Source organism: Trachypithecus francoisi, unplaced genomic scaffold (genome assembly GCF_009764315.1).
Source record: "Trachypithecus francoisi isolate TF-2019V2 unplaced genomic scaffold, Tfra_2.0 Contig01676, whole genome shotgun sequence".
NCBI classification, from domain to species: domain Eukaryota; kingdom Metazoa; phylum Chordata; class Mammalia; order Primates; family Cercopithecidae; genus Trachypithecus; species Trachypithecus francoisi.
Window position 1 is genome coordinate 276,102 of NW_022681448.1, and position 17,769 is coordinate 293,870.

Genomic DNA, 17,769 nt, shown 5'->3' on the forward strand with positions numbered 1-17,769 from the left:
GGGAGAGAGGAATGCATGTTTATGAGAGAAGAGGGGGAAGACAGGTGATAGAGAGCTGAGGTCGTTTAGAGAGGTCCTTGCTAAAAGAGAGGAGGATGCAGTGTGGACACCAAGGGCCCAAATGCAAACCTGCAGTGAACTCATCTTAATTGGAAAGTGGGAGAGGAAAGAGGACTCAGAGATGAAGACAAATAATTGATGTCAGAGTCCAAGAGAGGAAAAGTGAGACAGAACTAGGAGTACATCAAGAAGATAAGGCTTAATCATGTGGATGCTGTGGTGAGAACCCAGAAGAACTGAAAGGACCTGCTCAGCAGTACAAGAAGGAGGCTTTTTATGACTTTGGTGGGGATGATTTCAATTGTGCCATAAAGCAGAATCTAAATTCAAAGAAAGAAAAAAAAAAAAAACAGAACAGTAAACTAACTGGAATCAATAAGAGCCAATTGCTTTGAAAATGTTGGCTGTGCATTGAAAAGGTAAAATGTGACAACACTAAGGAGAAATGTCGCACAAAAAAATGACCTTTTCTAAGAGCCATATTTTGTTTGATTTTGGAATTCATTTGCAAGTTTTGTTTTAGAATTTGGAAAACTTTGACAAGTTTATAGTAAAAATCATTTGAAAGGGAGAATGAAAGATTTTACAGTGGTGATGGGCAAAAGATACTTTTTTCTGAAAAAAATCGGAAAAACCAAAATGGGTTTTCCAAATGGAAGTTAGGTATGGCAAAGACAATTAGCACCTCTCCAGAGCCCAGCAAAGGAGAGAGAGGAGGTGCTGCTTTCGGGAAGTGGGCTAACGAAGGAGTTCCTTCCCGGGTGCGTGCTGAAATTCGAGAAGGAACTTGAGAGCAAAATATGTTTCCAGCCATGGAAGAGCCCACAAGAACTCATGAGAAACAGACAAAAGAATTACTGAGCAATCCAGCTGGGACTAGATATTGGAATAGGAGTCCAATCACGACACAGTGCGTATCTTACAATACAGAGAGCTACGGTGATCACAAGCAATCCCAGAGCTCTAGCCACATTTGCTCAAAGAATAGGACTCTTAGTCCACCCAAGATAGAGCCAGGGACAAAAAAGTGACCAAACTTCACCATCTTTTAAAAACTGATTTTTCCAAACTATTTCCTGCCATTGCCCACCATGAAGACTGTGCCGTGATCGAGCCAGAGTCCTCATTTTACTCCAAATACGATATCCCTTGCAGGCTCTATTCCCTAAGGCCGGTGTGTTCTTCATTCTCCTTTAGAACTAACCGTATTATACTCATACGCAAGATTCAGTTTCAGGAGCTCTTTGTGACACAAACAGACCTTTACTCAAGCTGTCTGCTCCTCTCCCCTAAATTCTTTTCACATGCATTGTTTCATCATTTTTCCTCTGACCAATCTCCTTGTCTCCCCAACAGTACTGTAAGTATTCTGAACGCCGCCTTCTCTTTATTGCAGACCATGTGTCAGGAGGAGTAATTCTGCATGCTCAGAAGAGGACACAGACGTTCACACCTGGAGCGCCTGGCATGGTGCTGTTCACCCTATAGATCCACAGGACACATCCTCATATTTGAACTGAACTGCCTTGTTCCACACATGACAGTTTCCACTGCCTGCGGGAGAGGTAGAATCTCTTTTAATATTTTTTAAAAGAATATTAATCAGACGGCCAAATAGGAACAGCTCCAGTCTACAGCTCCCAGTGAGAACAACGCAGGATGCAAGTGATTTCTGCATTTCCAACTGAGGCACATGGCTCATCTCATTGGGACTGGGAAGACACTGGGTGCAGCCCATGGAGGGTGAACTGAAGCAGGGTGGGGCATCACCTTACCTAGGAAGTGCAAGGGGTTGGGAAACTTCCTCCTCTAGCCACAGGAAGCTGTGAGGGACTGTGCCATGAGCAACAGTGCATTCTGGCCAAGACACTATGCTTTTCCCACAGTCTTCACAACCCACAGACTCGGAGATTACCTTGGATACTACACCGCCAGGGCCCTGGGTTTCAAGCACAAAATTGGGTGGCTGTTTGGGCAGACACCAAGCTAGCTGCAGGAGTTTTTTTTCATACCCCAGTGGCACCTGGAATGCCAGCGAGACAGAACTGTTGACTTCCCTAGAAAGCGGGCTGAAGCCAGGGAGCCAAGTGGCCTAGCTCAGCAGATCCCACCCCCACGGAGCCCAGCAAACGAAGATCCACTGGCTTACAATTCTCACTGCCAGCACAGCAGGCTGAAGTCAACCTGGGACACTAGAGCTGAGTGGAAGGAGGGGCATCTGCCATGACTGAGGCTTGAGGAGGTGGTTTTCCCCTTACGGTGCAAACAAAGCCGTTGGGAAGTTCGAACTGGATGGAGCCCACTGCAACCCGCAAAGCCACTGTAGCCAGACTGCGTCTCTAGATTCCTGGTCTCCTGGCATCCCTGAAAGAAAAGACGCAGCCCCAGTGAGGGCTTTATAGACAGAATTCCCACCTCCCTGGGACAGAGCACCTGGGGGAAAGGGCGGCTGTGGGTGCAGCTACAGCAGACTTCAACATTCCTGACTGCCAGCTCTGAAGAGAGCAGATCTCTCAGCACAACACTCAAGCTCTGCTAAGAAACAGACTGCCTCGTCACTTGGGTTCCTGACACCTGTGCCTCCTGACAGGGGGACACCTCCCAGCAGGGGTCAAGAGACACATCATATACGAGAGCTCTGGCTGGCATCTGGCGGGTGCCCCTCTGGGAGGAAGCTTCCAGAGGAAGGAACAGGCAGTAATCTTTGCTGTTCTGCAGTCTCTGCTGGTGATACCCAGGCAAACAGGGTCTGGGGTGGACCTCCAGGAAACTCCAGCAGATCTGCAGCAGAGGGGCCTGACTGTTAGAAGGAAAACTAACAAACAGAAAGGAATAGCATCGATATTAACAAAAAGGACATCCACACAAAAACCCCATCTGAAGGTCACCAACATCAAAGGCCAAAGGTAGATAAATCCATGAAGATGAGGAAAAATCAGAGCAAAAAGGTTGAAAATTCCAAAAACCAGAATGCTTCTTCTCCTCCAAAGGACAACTCCTCACCAGCAAGGAAACAAAACTGGACAGAGAATGAGTTTGACAAATTGGCAGACGTAGGCTTCAGAAGGTGGGTAAAAACAAACACCTCCGAGCTAAAGGAGCCTGTTCTCACCCAACGCAAGGAAGCTAAGAACCTTGAAAACAGGTGACACGGATTGCTAACTAGAATAACCAGTTTGGAGGAGAACACAAATGACCTGATGGAGCTGAAAACCGCAGCACGAGAACTTTGTGAAGCATACACAAGTATCAATGGGGGAATCGATCAAGTGAAAAAGGAGGCTTTCAGAGATTTCAGATCAACCTAATGAAATAAGGCATGAAGACAAGATTAGAGAAAAAAGAGGGAAAAGGAATGAACAAAACCTCCAAAACATATAGGACTGTGTGAAAAGACCAAACCTACATTTGATTGGTGTCCCTGAAAGTGACGGGGACAATGGAACCAAGTTGGAAAACACTCTTCAGGAAATTATCCAGGAGAAGTTCCCCAACCTAACAAGACAGGTCATTATTCCAATTCAGGAAATACAGAGACCACCACAAAGATACTCCTCGAGAAGAGCAACCCCAAGTCACATAATCACCAGATTCACCAAGGTTGAAATGAAGAAAAAAAATAATGTGAAGGGCAGCCAGAGAGAAAAGTCGCGTTACCCACAAAGGAAAGCCCATCAGACTACCAGTGGATCTCTGCAGAAACCCTGTAAGCCAGAAGAGAGCAGGGGCCAATATTAACATTCTTAAAGAATTTTCAACCCAGAATTTCATATCCAGCCGAACTAAGCTTCATAAGCGAAGGAGATATAAAATCCTCTATGGACAAGCAAATGCTGAGAGATTTTGTCACCACCAGGCCTGCCTTACAACAGCTCCTGAAGGAAGCACTAAACATGGAAAGAAAAATCCATTACCAGCCACTGCAAAAACATAACAAATTGTAAAGACCATCGACACTATGAAGAAACTGCATCAACTAACAGGCCAAATACCAGCTGGGATCATAATGACAGGATCAAATTCACACATAACATATTAACCTTAAATGCAGATGGGCTAAATGCCCCAATGAAAAGACACAGACTGGCAAATCTGATAAAGACTCAAGACCCATCGGTGTGCTGTATTCAGGAGACCCATCTCATGTACAAAGACACATACAGGCCCAAAATAAACAGATGGAGGAATTTTTACCAAACAAATGGAAAGCAAAAAAAAAAGAAGTGGTTGCCTCCTAGTCTCTGATAAAACAGACTTTAAACCAACAAAGATCAAAAAAGACAAAGAAGGGCATTACAAAATGGTAAAGGGATGAACGCAACAAGAGCTAACAATCCTAAATATATATGCCCCCAATACAGGAGCATCCAGATTCATAAAGCAAATTATTAGACACCTACAAAGAGTTTTAGACTCCCACACAATAATAGTGGGAGACTTTAACATCCCACTGTCAATATTAGACAGATCAATGACACCGAAAATTAACAAGGATATTCAGGACTTGAACTCAGCTCTGGACCAAGCGGACCTAATAGACATTTACAGAACTCTCCACCACAAATCAACAGAATCTACATTCTTCTGAGCATCACATCACACTTGTTCTAAAATGACCACATAATTAGAAGTAAAACACTCTTCTGGGAGAAAATTTTTGCAATCTATCCACCTGACAAATGTCTAATGTCCAGAATCTATGAGGAACTTAAACAAATTTATAAGAAAAAAAACCCATCAAAAAGTGGGGGAAAGATATGAACAGACACCTCTTAAAATAAGACATTTATGCAGCCAAGAAACATATGAAAAAAAGCTCATCATCACTGGTCATTAGAGAAATGCAAATCAAAACCACAATGAGATACCATCTCATGCCAGTTAGAATGGCAATCATTAAAAAGTCAGGAAACAACAGATGCTGGAGAGGATGTGGAGAAACAGGAACGTTTTTACACTGTTGGTGGGAGTGTAAATTAGTTCAACCACTGTGGAAGACAGTGTGGCAATTCCTCAAGGATCTAGAACCAGAAATACCATTTGATCCAGCAATCCCATTATTGGGTATATACCCAAAGGGTTATAAATCATTCTACTATAAAGACACATGCACATGTATGTTTATTGCAGCACTATTTACAGTACCCAAGACCTAGAAACAACCCAAATGCCCATCAATGATAGACTGGATAAAGAAAATGTGGCACATATACACCAGGGAATACTATGCAGCCATAAAAAAGGATGAGTTCCTGTCCTTTGCAGGGACATGGATGAAGCTACAAACCATCATTCTCAGCAAACTAACACAGGAACAGAAAATCAAACGCCACATGTTCTCACTCATAAATGTGAGCTGAACAATGAGAACACATGGACACAGGGAGGGGACCATCATATACCAGGGCCTGTCTGCGGGTGGGAGCCTAGGGGAGGGATAGCATTAGGAGAAATACCTAATGTATGTGTCTTAACTCTATGTCCTCCTAATCCCTCTCCCCAACCCCACTTCAGAGCCATCACTAACTGACTCATGGAAAAAGGAGGAGAAACAGAATATGGAGAAAACAGAAATAATGAGGGAGAAAGGAAAGAAGGGAGGGAAGGAGAGAGAGACGAAAGCAAGGAAGCAGGGGGGAAAGAAAAAGGGAAGGAACAGAACAGAGGAAGAGGAGGAGAGAGCAAGGAAGACGAATAAAAACGGAGAGAGAGAGAAAAGAGTCAGGGAGCAAGAGAAAAAGAAAGGGAGAGAGAAAAAGCAAGAGAAAGAAAAAAGAGAAAGAAGAATCATGAAAGAAAAAAGAAAGGAAAGGAAAGAGAGAAAGAGAGAAGAGAAGAGAAAACAAAACGAGAGAAAAAGAAGTGAAAATATTGACTCACTTGGATAAAACACCAGAGGTTTGATGAGCAGCATGAGGCATCCCCAGAAACATCAATTACTCATGGAACCAAGACCAAAGAGCAAGGGTGGATTGGTTACACCCACCAACCTGTAACACACATGCAAGCCTCACAAACAGATGGAAAAACGATTTGTTCACACCGCAGTGAGCTGCACTATGCCAGTGCATGGTTTGTTCCAAAGCTGATGTTTTTCTCTGGTCTTCCTGCCAAGAAAGTGGAGCGGCATAAGACAGGCCTCTCCCAGTGCCAGCGGAGGCTCAGCCCCAGCCAGAAGCAGCTGGGGACACACATGGTTCCGGTCCTGCAGTGCTCAGCATGCTGCGAGGTGTGGAGGGGGGATGTGCTGAGTGTCAGGCTGCCAACTCCAGCACTGTCTCCACCAGGTGAGGGCTCAACAAAGCCAAGACACCTACAGATTTTCCTGCCTTATCTCCAGCTGTTTCTCATGTTTCTCATACTGGCTGGAGCTGAAGCACTGGCCTCATAGTAAGTTTAGTGTTCAGTCTGATAATGGGTCCGTAACAAACCTCCTGGGTCCCATATTTCATCTCCTCCACCCATAACAGAATTCACTTGAGTGTGGGATTCCCCTGGCAATTTCAGTCCAACAAATGATAGAGGAAAATAACCGAGAAGTCTGGACATTTTCTGAAATTTTTAAATGAAAAAGAACACTCTTTTTCTCACCATCTTCCAGGAGACTGTCTCTCCATATTGCTGTTGGGGAAGGCGCTGTTTCCTGTAGCTGTACCTGACCTGCAATGTGGCAGACCGGCAAGGCCTGAGTCTTTGCTCCTCTGGCTTCCTGGGATCTCCCTAGAATTTAACACAGGATGGACTAGTGTCTTGAAATAAGCTGGGGTCTTAGATTTCCAAGTGTTTGCTTCCTAGGGTTTCTGTAACAAACTAGAACTAATTTGGCAGCTTAAAACAACAGAATTTTATTATCTCACAGTTCTAGAGGCCAAGTCCTAAGTCCAGGTGCCAGCAGGGCCACGCTCCTTCTGCAGGCTAGGGAAGAATCCTGCCTTGTCTCTTCCAGCTTCCGGTTGTTCCCAGGCCTTGCTGAGCTTGTAGACACGTCACGCTCTGCCTCCATCGCCACATGGCTTTCTCCTCTGTCTTCTCCTTTTCTGTCTCTTAGAAAGACACTCACCATTGATTTTAGGGACCATCCTAATCCAGAATGATCTCATCTTAGGATCTTTACCTTAATTATATTTGCAAAGCACCTATTCCAAATAAGCCTATATTCTGAAGTTCCTAGCAGACTCTTCTTTTTTTTTTTTGCAGGGGAGGGGAACACGACTCAAACTATTACACTCTTTTACAGCAATGTGACCATGGATAAATTATACAAGTATAAGTGCTGAGGATTCTTAACAAAAAATATAAGGATTTGAAATTAAATATTTCAAACATCAAGAACATAGACACACATGTAACTATAATCCAGACTAAAAAAGTCAGCACGTCATATTTATTACTTTTTTTACTCTTTAAAAAATGAGATATTACAGATATCACAACTCTCCATCTCATTCTCCTCCTACCCTCTCCAAATATTGTCACTATTCCTGAAGTATGTCTGCATTCATAGCAATTTGCTTTTATTATTTTGTATTGTATACATGATGATGCAAGTAAAACTAACTTAATTTTAATTGCTACATCAGAGACTTTAGAATTGAAATCGACTTCTCTGAGTCTTAGAATCTTTCTTTTTTTTTTTTTTTTTTTTTTTTTTTTTTTTGAGACGGAGTCTCGCTCTGTCGCCCAGGCTGGAGTGCAGTGGCCGGATCTCAGCTCACTGCAAGCTCCGCCTCCCGGGTTTACGTCATTCTCCTGCCTCAGCCTCCCGAGTAGCTGGGACTACAGGCGCCCGCCACCTCGCCCGGCTAGTTTTTTGTATTTTTTAGTAGAGACGGGGTTTCACCGTGTTAGCCAGGATGGTCTCGATCTCCTGACCTCGTGATCCACCCGTCTCGGCCTCCCAAAGTGCTGGGATTACAGGCTGGAGCCACCGCGCCCGGCCAGAATCTTTCATAATATTCTTGCCCAAGACACCCCATAACATTATGATAACCAAAAGGAATGATTGTGTGACTGACCCACATACACTACATAGTTTACATTATTATAAGGTAGGATATTTCTTCTTTCTCCTAAAATGTCCATCCCCTTTGTTGATGTGCTGCAATTCAGTCTGCCTATTGCTATTGTTTCCAAATCATGAAGATTTTATTTTAATAAATTGTCATCGTACTTGCTTTACTAGCAGAGTAGATATAAATAGCCTTTATTAAAAGCTCTTACATTAATATTGGCATGGTCTTATTTTAATGTAACATGCTACAGAAACTTAGGTAACCCATTCTATCATCATATCCAACTGGCAAAACCAAAGATATTTCTAATCTTTGACTTTCTTTTACTGGACCATAGATGGTGGCACAAGCAATTGGCCTTTGTCATGCTATTTCCAAACACAGGTGGCATTTCAGCAAAGCCTCTTCATCTGATCCCATGATACAACAAAACCAATGAAAGGCAGCTAACCCCTTTCAAAATAGCATCATTGTTCAGGATTTCAAGGTTGCATATTCCATGGATTCTAGTTTACATACAACATTAATTTCATTTAAACCTTGGTGTCTTTTACCATAATCATTAAGACTTCTAATACTATCTTGGACTCCTGTTGATAAAGAATAAATGTACTATGCTGCAGCACCACCGTTTATTACATATAACCTCGCCTACATTTAGGTCACTAAATATAAATGTGTAAAAGTAAATAAGATTATATTAATTAGGATAAAATATACCTAAGGAAGAGAGTGGAGACTGAGGTGGGGTATGAAAAGAGTGGAGTAGAGAGAATTTCACCAGAAACCTTAAGTTTAAAAACATCACTTCAACTGAGCCCAAAAAATAATTCTAAGCTTCCTGGCAGCAGAAGCAAAGAGGGAATACCCTATATAATTAGAGCCATCTATTAAATGATAGCCTAATAGTTCTTGACAAGATAAACTTTTCCTTTCTTGGCACATAAATGCCCAATAAATATGTCTTGAATAAATAAGAAGCAACTTGTTAGGCAGACTTAGAATCACCTGTGCTTTCAATAACACCAACAAAAAATTGATCATCTTTATTTTTTATATTGACCTTTAAGAAAAGGCAAGAATTGTTGAATAGTTGTTCTGTAAAGGTTTCCCCATGGAAGTCTAAGGGAATAAACTCCAAGTAAGTGACTTTCTAATACTCTAATTGATACAGTGATAGAGATTTTGCAAATTTAAAAGAATGACGAGTTAACATGTCACATGATTTTCTCTTTGCATGTTCATTTTCTTAGTTGGATTTTTAGCAAGGAATAAGAAGCAGAAAGGTGCCTGGAGTCTAAGTATTTTGTGCTATTGATCAAACCACAAGCCAAAGCTTGAAATGTCAGGGGGTACAGATGTTTGTCCTGCAGGATTTGGTTCACACTAAAGGAAGAGCACTCACCAAGTGGTACTGTGATTCTTCGATTTACAATAGCTGCTCTTCCAAGCATATTACAGTTGGATATGCTTTAGGACAGGACTGTTACTTCTTTATCTTTGTATCTCCACCACCTAGCGAAGTGCCTGGAATTTAGAGTATTCCGTAAATATGTATTGACTCACAGGATGAACGATTTTTTGTTTAAAAAAGAAGTGGAAAATGCTAAAAGCTGATAACACAACGTCTAGACTTCTCACTAGGTTTTTTCTGATAATTTTATGTTAAACAAATCCCAATCCATGTACGAAACTGTCGTGTCGATAAGCACTTGGAGCACCTATACATGGCGTTTTAGAGAAGGAGGAGGTCTAGACTTCAGTCTAGACAAGATTAAGTCTAGACAAGACACTAGTCTTGAGTCTAAAGTACTCTGAGTTGCCTTTCAGGACACTGTCGAACTCACAAGCAGAGTCATCTTTTAGTCAACATTTTAGGTCCATTCCTCAATGTTTAACTCTGGCCAAGTGTTTCAGCCTCTCTAAATCTCATTATTTCATAAAAAAAAAAAAAAAAAAAAATGAATGTGTTGAAATCAGATGTTGTCTATAATTCCTTCTAACTCTAAACTTGTGTAATTCTAACTTTTCTTCTTCAGCGACTCCTTTCTTTTTACAACTCTTTCAAACTGAAGTTATTTATTCATATCTCCTACAAATTGCTTGAGTAATTTATTGTTTAATCCCATTAGAACAACACTACCTTTAAAATTTAGTCTACTAATAAAATGGCAAAATTATGTCTTCATTTATTATTTTCACACTTTTAAATTTAATTTTCATTATCTTTTATCACCATGCCATTTTGGAGAAAAACAATCTCTGCTTCTGGTGTTTCTTACTTTTATTTCACCATGAAGATCACTGTCATATTTCTGAATTATTCACTTATTCCATTTATATTATTCTCCAAAAACAGTTTTTATCACAATTGATATATAATTGAATTCCATGAGATTACATTACTAAGTGTAATTATATTGATCACAAGGGATAAGACCATTGATTACATGTCTTTCAATATAAGAGAATATACTCAGTGTATGTTAGAAAAATGTAAACCTAAATTGAAATATTAAACTAATAAATATGACATTTAAGATAAATCTATGAAAGGCCATTCAAAAATCAAATTATAAAATGATATTGACAGAAACGGCAGAGAAATAATTTTGAAATTTTCTCTTTCATGAAATCAAGAGACCACTAGCAAAAATTATCAGAATCTACTTTTTAAAAACTCCAGAAATAAGAGGCTTACAGCAATCCATGATGTGTATTCAAGAAACATGGGTGCATCTTAGTAGGAATAGTGGACTACAAAGAACTTAAACAAATTTACAAGAAAAAAACAAACAACCCCATCAAAGAGTGGGCAAAGGATGTGAACCCCATCAAAAAGTGGGCAAAGGACAATGAACGTCTTAAAAGACATTTATGCAGCCAACAAACATATGAAAAAAAGCTCATCATAACTGGTCATTACAGAAATGCAAATCAAAACCACAATGAGATACCATTTCACGCCAATTAGAATGGCATTCATTAAAAAGTCAGGAAACAACAGATGCTGGAGAGGATGTGGAGAAATAGGAATGCTTTTACACTGTTTGTGGGAGTGCAAATTAGTTCAACCATTGTAGATATACAAAAAGAAGCTTAAACAGTTGGGTGGTCCCTCAAAGATCCAGAGCTAGAAATACCATTTGACCCAGCAATCCCATTATTGGGTATATACCCAAAGGATTATAAATCATTGTACTATAAAGACACATGCACACGTATGTTTATTGTGGCACTGTTCACAACGGTAAAGACTTGGTACCAATCCAAATGCCCATCAATGATAAACTGGGTAAAGAAAATGTGGCACATATACACTATCGAATACTATGCAGCCATAAAGAAGGATGAGTTCATGTCCTTTGCAGGGACGTGGATGAAGCTGGAAACCATTATTTTCAGCAAACTAACACAAGAAGAGAAAACCAAACACTGCATGTTCTCACTCATAAGTGGGAGTTGAACAATGAGAACACATGGACACAGGGGTGGGGGCATCACACACTGGGGCCTGTCAGGGGGTGGGGTCCTGGGAGAGGGATAGCATTAGGAGAAATACCTAGTGTAGATGACAGGTCGATGTGTGCAGCAAACCACCATGGGACGTGTATACCTATGTAACAAACCTGCACATTCTGCACATATACCCCAGAACTTAAAATATAATAAAAAAAAAAGAAATACCATTAATAATTGTATGTCAACAAGTTAGATAAAATAGATAAAATGAAAATATTCTTAGACACAAACTACTGAAATTGATTCAAGATAAAACACATAATTTGAATAAACCTATAGTAACTAAGATATTTAATTAGTAATGTAGAAAAGCTCAGTATGAGATTTCTTCACTGGTGAATTTTTACCAAATACTTAAAGAAAAATATACTAGGTGCATTCATTCCTCCCCTCAATAATTTTTCTTTTTAGAACCTCAGAATGTGATCTTATTTGGGAAAAGAGGTGGTTTAGTTGTAATTAGTTAAGATGAGGTCATACTGGAGAGGGTAGCCCTTAATCCAATATGACCGGTATCCTCATAAGAGGAGGAGGAGAGACAACAGATATAGAGGGAAGATGGCCACAGGCAGAGATTGCAGTTGCTACCACAAGTAAAGGAATTCCTGGGACTATCAGAAGCTTAAACAGGCAAGGAAAGAACCTCTTCTAGAGGCTTTGGTGGAAGAATGAACCTGCCATCATGTTTATTTCAGATATCTAAACTCCAGAACTGCGAGAGTATAAATGTATGTTATTAAAGCCACCAATTTTGTGGGCTCAGCTCTTGTGGGCTCACCTTACTACGGCAGCACTAAGAAACTAATACAAACAACTAACACTAACTCCTTATAAATTCTTATCAAAAAACAGAAGAGGAACACTTCCCAATTTGTTCTAGAAAAATAGTATTTCTCCGATACCCAAACCAGACCAAGACATCCCCTCTACCTCACACATACATAAAACCATGGATCAATATCCCTTATGAAAACAGGCACTAAAAAATCTTTTAAGAAAGACTAGCAAAGTGATTACAGCAACATACAAAAGTGAGTGTACATCTTAACAAAGTGCTATTTATTCCAAGAATGCAAGGATGGCTCAACATTTAAAATCAATCAATAGAACAGATGGAATTAATGAAGCAGGAAAACTGCATGATCATCTCAATAGATGCACAAAAAGAATTTGACAAAATTCAGTAACTTTTCATCCCAACAAACTATGCATAGAAAGGACATTTCTCAACCAGATAATAGACATCAACAAAAATCTCATGAATAACATCAAGCTTAATGAGGAAAGACTGACTGCTTTACCCCAGTAATAGGAACAAGATTAGCATTTCAATCTCACAGCTTCTTTTCAGAAGTATACTGGAAATTCCAGTCAAAGCAATCAGGAAAGAAACAGAAACAAATGGTATCCAGATTTGAAAGGAAGAAGTAAAATTATTTTCTGATTACAAGATCTTATATGTAGAAATTCCTAAGGAATACACACACACACACACACACACACCCCCCCATAAAAGTTAACACAGGATTTCAGTAAGTTTGCAGAGTACAAGGTTAATACACAAAATTAAGTTGTATCCTACTGTAACAACAAAATTTGTTTCCTATTAGATCAGATTTTTATTCCAGTTTTAATTTCTTATTTTAAAATTTGGGTTCAAACTAAGTAACACAAAGCCAAATTAGAGTCTCCTTTAAATGTATAAAAATTACAGTTGCTTTTGTGTAATCTCTTAATGTTGGAGCGATGTAGAGCTCCATCCTAGGCATTCTTCTCTTTTATATGTGTAATTCAAGCCACAGTGATATCATTCAGTGTCATAGTTTATTACTCTAGCTACATCTTAGTAACTCTTAAATTTACATCATCATCTCCAATTTGTCTCCCAAGAATCATACTTGTATGAACAAATACATATTTTCATCTCCAGCTGTATTTTTAACAGGAATCTCAAATTTAACATGCCTAATATACTCCCCTCACTCAAAATCTAACCTTTTTCTTTTTATCTCTGATTATGTCCAGATCACATAGTAGCTTAAACCAAATACTGAGGAGTGTTCCCAGATCTTGGTTTTTAATACTTCTCACCTCTAATGGGAACACAGCAGCTACTCTGCCTACAAAGAACCTGTATCAGGCAATCTAACTTAAATGTAATTTCAGTCTTAGATGGAGAAAAGAAAGCTATTAGGATGAAAAACAAAAAAGTTTTTTTTGTGACAGGGTCACACTCTGTCACCCAGGCTGGAGAGCAGTGGTACAATTATGGGTCAATGCAGCCTCTGTCTCCCGAGGTTAAGCAATCCTCCCACCTAGACTCCCAAGGAGCAGAGACTACAGGTGCAAACCACCAAAACCACCTAGATTTTTCTAAAAACATTTTGTAGAGATGAGGATTCACCATGTTGCCCGGGCTGGTCTCAAAGTCCTGGACTCAAGTGATTCACCTGCCTTGGCCTCCCAAAATGCAGGGATTACAGGCATGAGCCACTGCACCCAGCTGAAGAAAAAGTTTGAAGAAACAATTGCCAAAACACTTCGAAATGTGATTAAAAAACATATAAACTAACTAATATGGTATGGCTGTGTTCCCACCAAAATCTCATCTTTTTTTTTTTTTTTTTTTTTTTTTTTTGAGACGGAGTCTCGCTCTGTCGCCCAGGCTGGAGTGCAGTGGCCGGATCTCAGCTCACTGCAAGCTCCGCCTCCCGGGTTTATGCCATTCTCTCGCCTCAGCCTCCCGAGTAGCTGGGACTACAGGCACCCGCCATCTCGCCCGGCTAATTTTTTGTATTTTTTTAGTAGAGACGGGGTTTCACCGTGTTAGCCAGGATGGTCTCGATCTCCTGACCTCGTGATCCGCCCGTCTCGGCCTCCCAAAGTGCTGGGATTACAGGCTTGAGCCACCGCGCCCGGCCCAAAATCTCATCTTGAACTGTAGTTCCCATAATCCCACATGTCATGGGAGGGACCCGGTGGGAGGTAATGGAATCATGGGGCAGTTACCTCCAGGCCGTCCTTGTGAGAGTGAGTGAGTTCTCATGAGATCTCATGGTTTTATAAAGGGCTTTCCCCACCACCGTTTGCTCTGCACTTCTCACTACTGCAGCCATGTGAAAAAAGAAAGCTTCCCCTTCTGCTGTGATTGTAAGTTTCCTGAGGCCTCCACAACCTATGGAACTGTGAGTCAATTAGACCTCTTTCCTTTACAAATGACCCAGTCTTGGGTATGTCCTTATAGCAGCATGAGAATGGACGGATACAGTAAGCTGGTATCAGTAGAGTGTTCTGCTGCTGTAAAGATACCCAAAAATGTGGAAGCGACTTTGGAGCTGGGTAACAGGCAGAGGTTGGAATAGTTCAGAGGACTCAGAAGAAGACAGAAAAATGTGGGAAAGTCTGGAACTTCCTAGACACTTGTTAAAAGGCTTTGACCAAAATGCTGATAGCGATATGGACAATCAAGTCTAGGGTAAGGTGGTCTCAGATGGACATGAGGAACTTGTTGGGAACTGGAGTAAAGGTCACTCTTGCTATGCAGAGAGACTGGTGGGATTTTACCCCTGACCTAGATATATGTGGAACTTTGAACTTGAGAGAGATAAATTAGGGTATCTGGCAGAAGAAATTTCTAAGTGGCAGAATGTTCAAAGGAAGTAGAGCATAAAAGTTCGAAAAATTGGCAGCTTGATGATGCAGTAGAAAAGAAAAACCTATTTTCTGGGAAGAAATTAAAGCCAGCAGCAGAAATTTGCACAAGCAACAAGGAGCCAAAAGCTAATAACCAAGACAAAGGGGGAAAATGTCTCCAGGACATGTCAGAGACCTTCACAGCGGCCCTTCCCATCACAGGCCCAGAGGCCAAGGAGGGAAAAATGGTTTCCTGGGCTGGGTCCCGGGACCCCCTACTGTGTGAAGACTCAGGATTTGGTGCCCTGCATCCCAGCTGCTCCAGCCATGGCTAAAATGGGCCAAGGTACAGCTCAGGCCACGGCTTCAGAGGATGCAAGCCCCCAGCCTTGGCACCTTCCATATGGTGCACAGAAGTCAAAAATTGAGGTTTGGGAACCTCCACCTAGATGTCAGAGGATGTATAGAAATACCTGGTTATCCAGGCAGAACTCTGCTGCAGGGACAGAGCCCTCATGAGAACCTGTGCTAGGGCAGTGCAGAAGGAAAATGCCAGGTTGGAGCCCCCACACAGAGTCCCCACTGGGGCACTGCCTTGTGGACCTGCGAGAAGAGGGCCACCATCCTCCAGATCCCAGAATGGTAGGTCCATCAACAGCTTCCACTCTGAACCTGAAAAGGCTGTGGACACTTGACAGCAGCCTGTGAAAGCAACTCAGAAGGGGGCTGTACCCTGCAAAGCCACAGGCGCAGAGTTGCCCAGGGCTGTGGGAGCCTATCTCTTGCATCAGCATAATCTGGATGTAACACATGGAATCAAAAGAAATCATTTTGGAATTTTAAGGTTTAATGACTGCCCTATCAGATTTAGACTTGCAAGGAGCCTATAACCCCTTTGTTTTGGCCAATGTCTCCCATTTGGATTAGGTGTATTTACCCAATGTCTGTACCTCCATTGTATCTAGGAAGTAACTAACTTGTTTTGGATTTTACAGGCTCATAGGCGGAAGGGAGTTGCCTTGTCTCAGATGAGACTTTGGACTTGAACTTTTGAGTTAATGCTGGAATGAGTTAAGCCTTTGGGGGAGTGTTGGGAGGTCATGACTGGCTTTGAAATGTGAGGATATGAGATTTGGGAGCAGCCAAGAGTGGAATGATATGGTTTGGCTGTGTCTCCACCCAAACCTCACCTTGAACTGTAGTTCCCATAATCCCCACGTCATGGGGGGCGCCCAATGGCAGGTAAATGAATCATGAGGGCATTTACCTCCATGCTCTTCTTGTGACAGTGAGTGAGTTGTCATAAGATCTGATGGTTTTATAAAGATTTTTCCCCCTTCACTCTGCATTTCTCCTTGCTGCTGCCGTGTGAAAAACGACGTGTTTGCCTTCCCTTCCACCAGGATTGCAAGTTTCCTGAGGCCTTCCCAGCTCTGCAGTACTGAGTCAATTAAACCTCTTTCTTTTATAAATTATCCAGTCCTGACTGTGTCCTTTTAGAAACATTAGAATTGCCTAACACACTAACAGATCCAAAAATCTCAACAAGCCCCCATAATGTATAAAAACAACCAACCACATCAAGAAGCACCATAATAAAATCACTTAAGAGAAAAGTTTAAAAGTTTTTTGCTAAAATATAAAGACACAATACATACAGGGGAATCAAGAATAACTACTGACTTCTAATCAGAAACAATGCAAACAAGAAGACAACAGTCCATATTCAATACATTAAAATTTTAAAAAACTTGTCCTAGAAGCCTATATCCAGTAAAAATATTTTCAAAATCATAAGTGATATAAAGACATTTTAGACAAACAAATCTCAGACAATTTAGGTGCAACAAATTAGCATTATATTAAACATTATAGAAAACGCAGATCTAAATAAAGGAATGCAAGAAATGATAAATGTGTATTAATAAAAAGTTGTTTTCCTCACTTTAAAACTATTTATTAAAATATAATTAACTGCTCAAAGCAAATATAATACTATTGTAGCAAGGGATACATACCATATGTAAGAGTAAAAAGTAGGACAACAGTAGGAACACAAAGAAAGGAAGGAAAAACAGAAGGCTACTGGGCCGGGTGCAGTGGCTCACGCCTGTAATCCCAGCACTTTGGGAGGCTGAGGCAGGTGGATCAGTTGAGGGCAGGAGTTCAAGACCAGCCTGGACAACATGTTGAAACCCCATCTCTACTAAAACTACAAAAATTAGCCAGGCGTGGTGGTGGGTACCCGTAATCCCAGCTACTCAGGAGGCTGAGGCAGGAGAATCACTTGAACCAAGAGGCAGAGGTTGTAGTGAGCCGAGATTGTGCCACTGCACTCCAACCTAGGTGACAGAGTGAGACTCCATCTCAAAAAAGAAAAAAGAAATGTATTGTTATAAAATTCTCATATATAAAGTGGTTAACAGTATTTGAAGGTAGACTGTTATAACTCAAAGATGAACATTCATAGGGAAATGACCAAAATAATTGAGGACACTACTATAGCTAATAAGCCAGTAAACATAATAAAAATCGAACACTA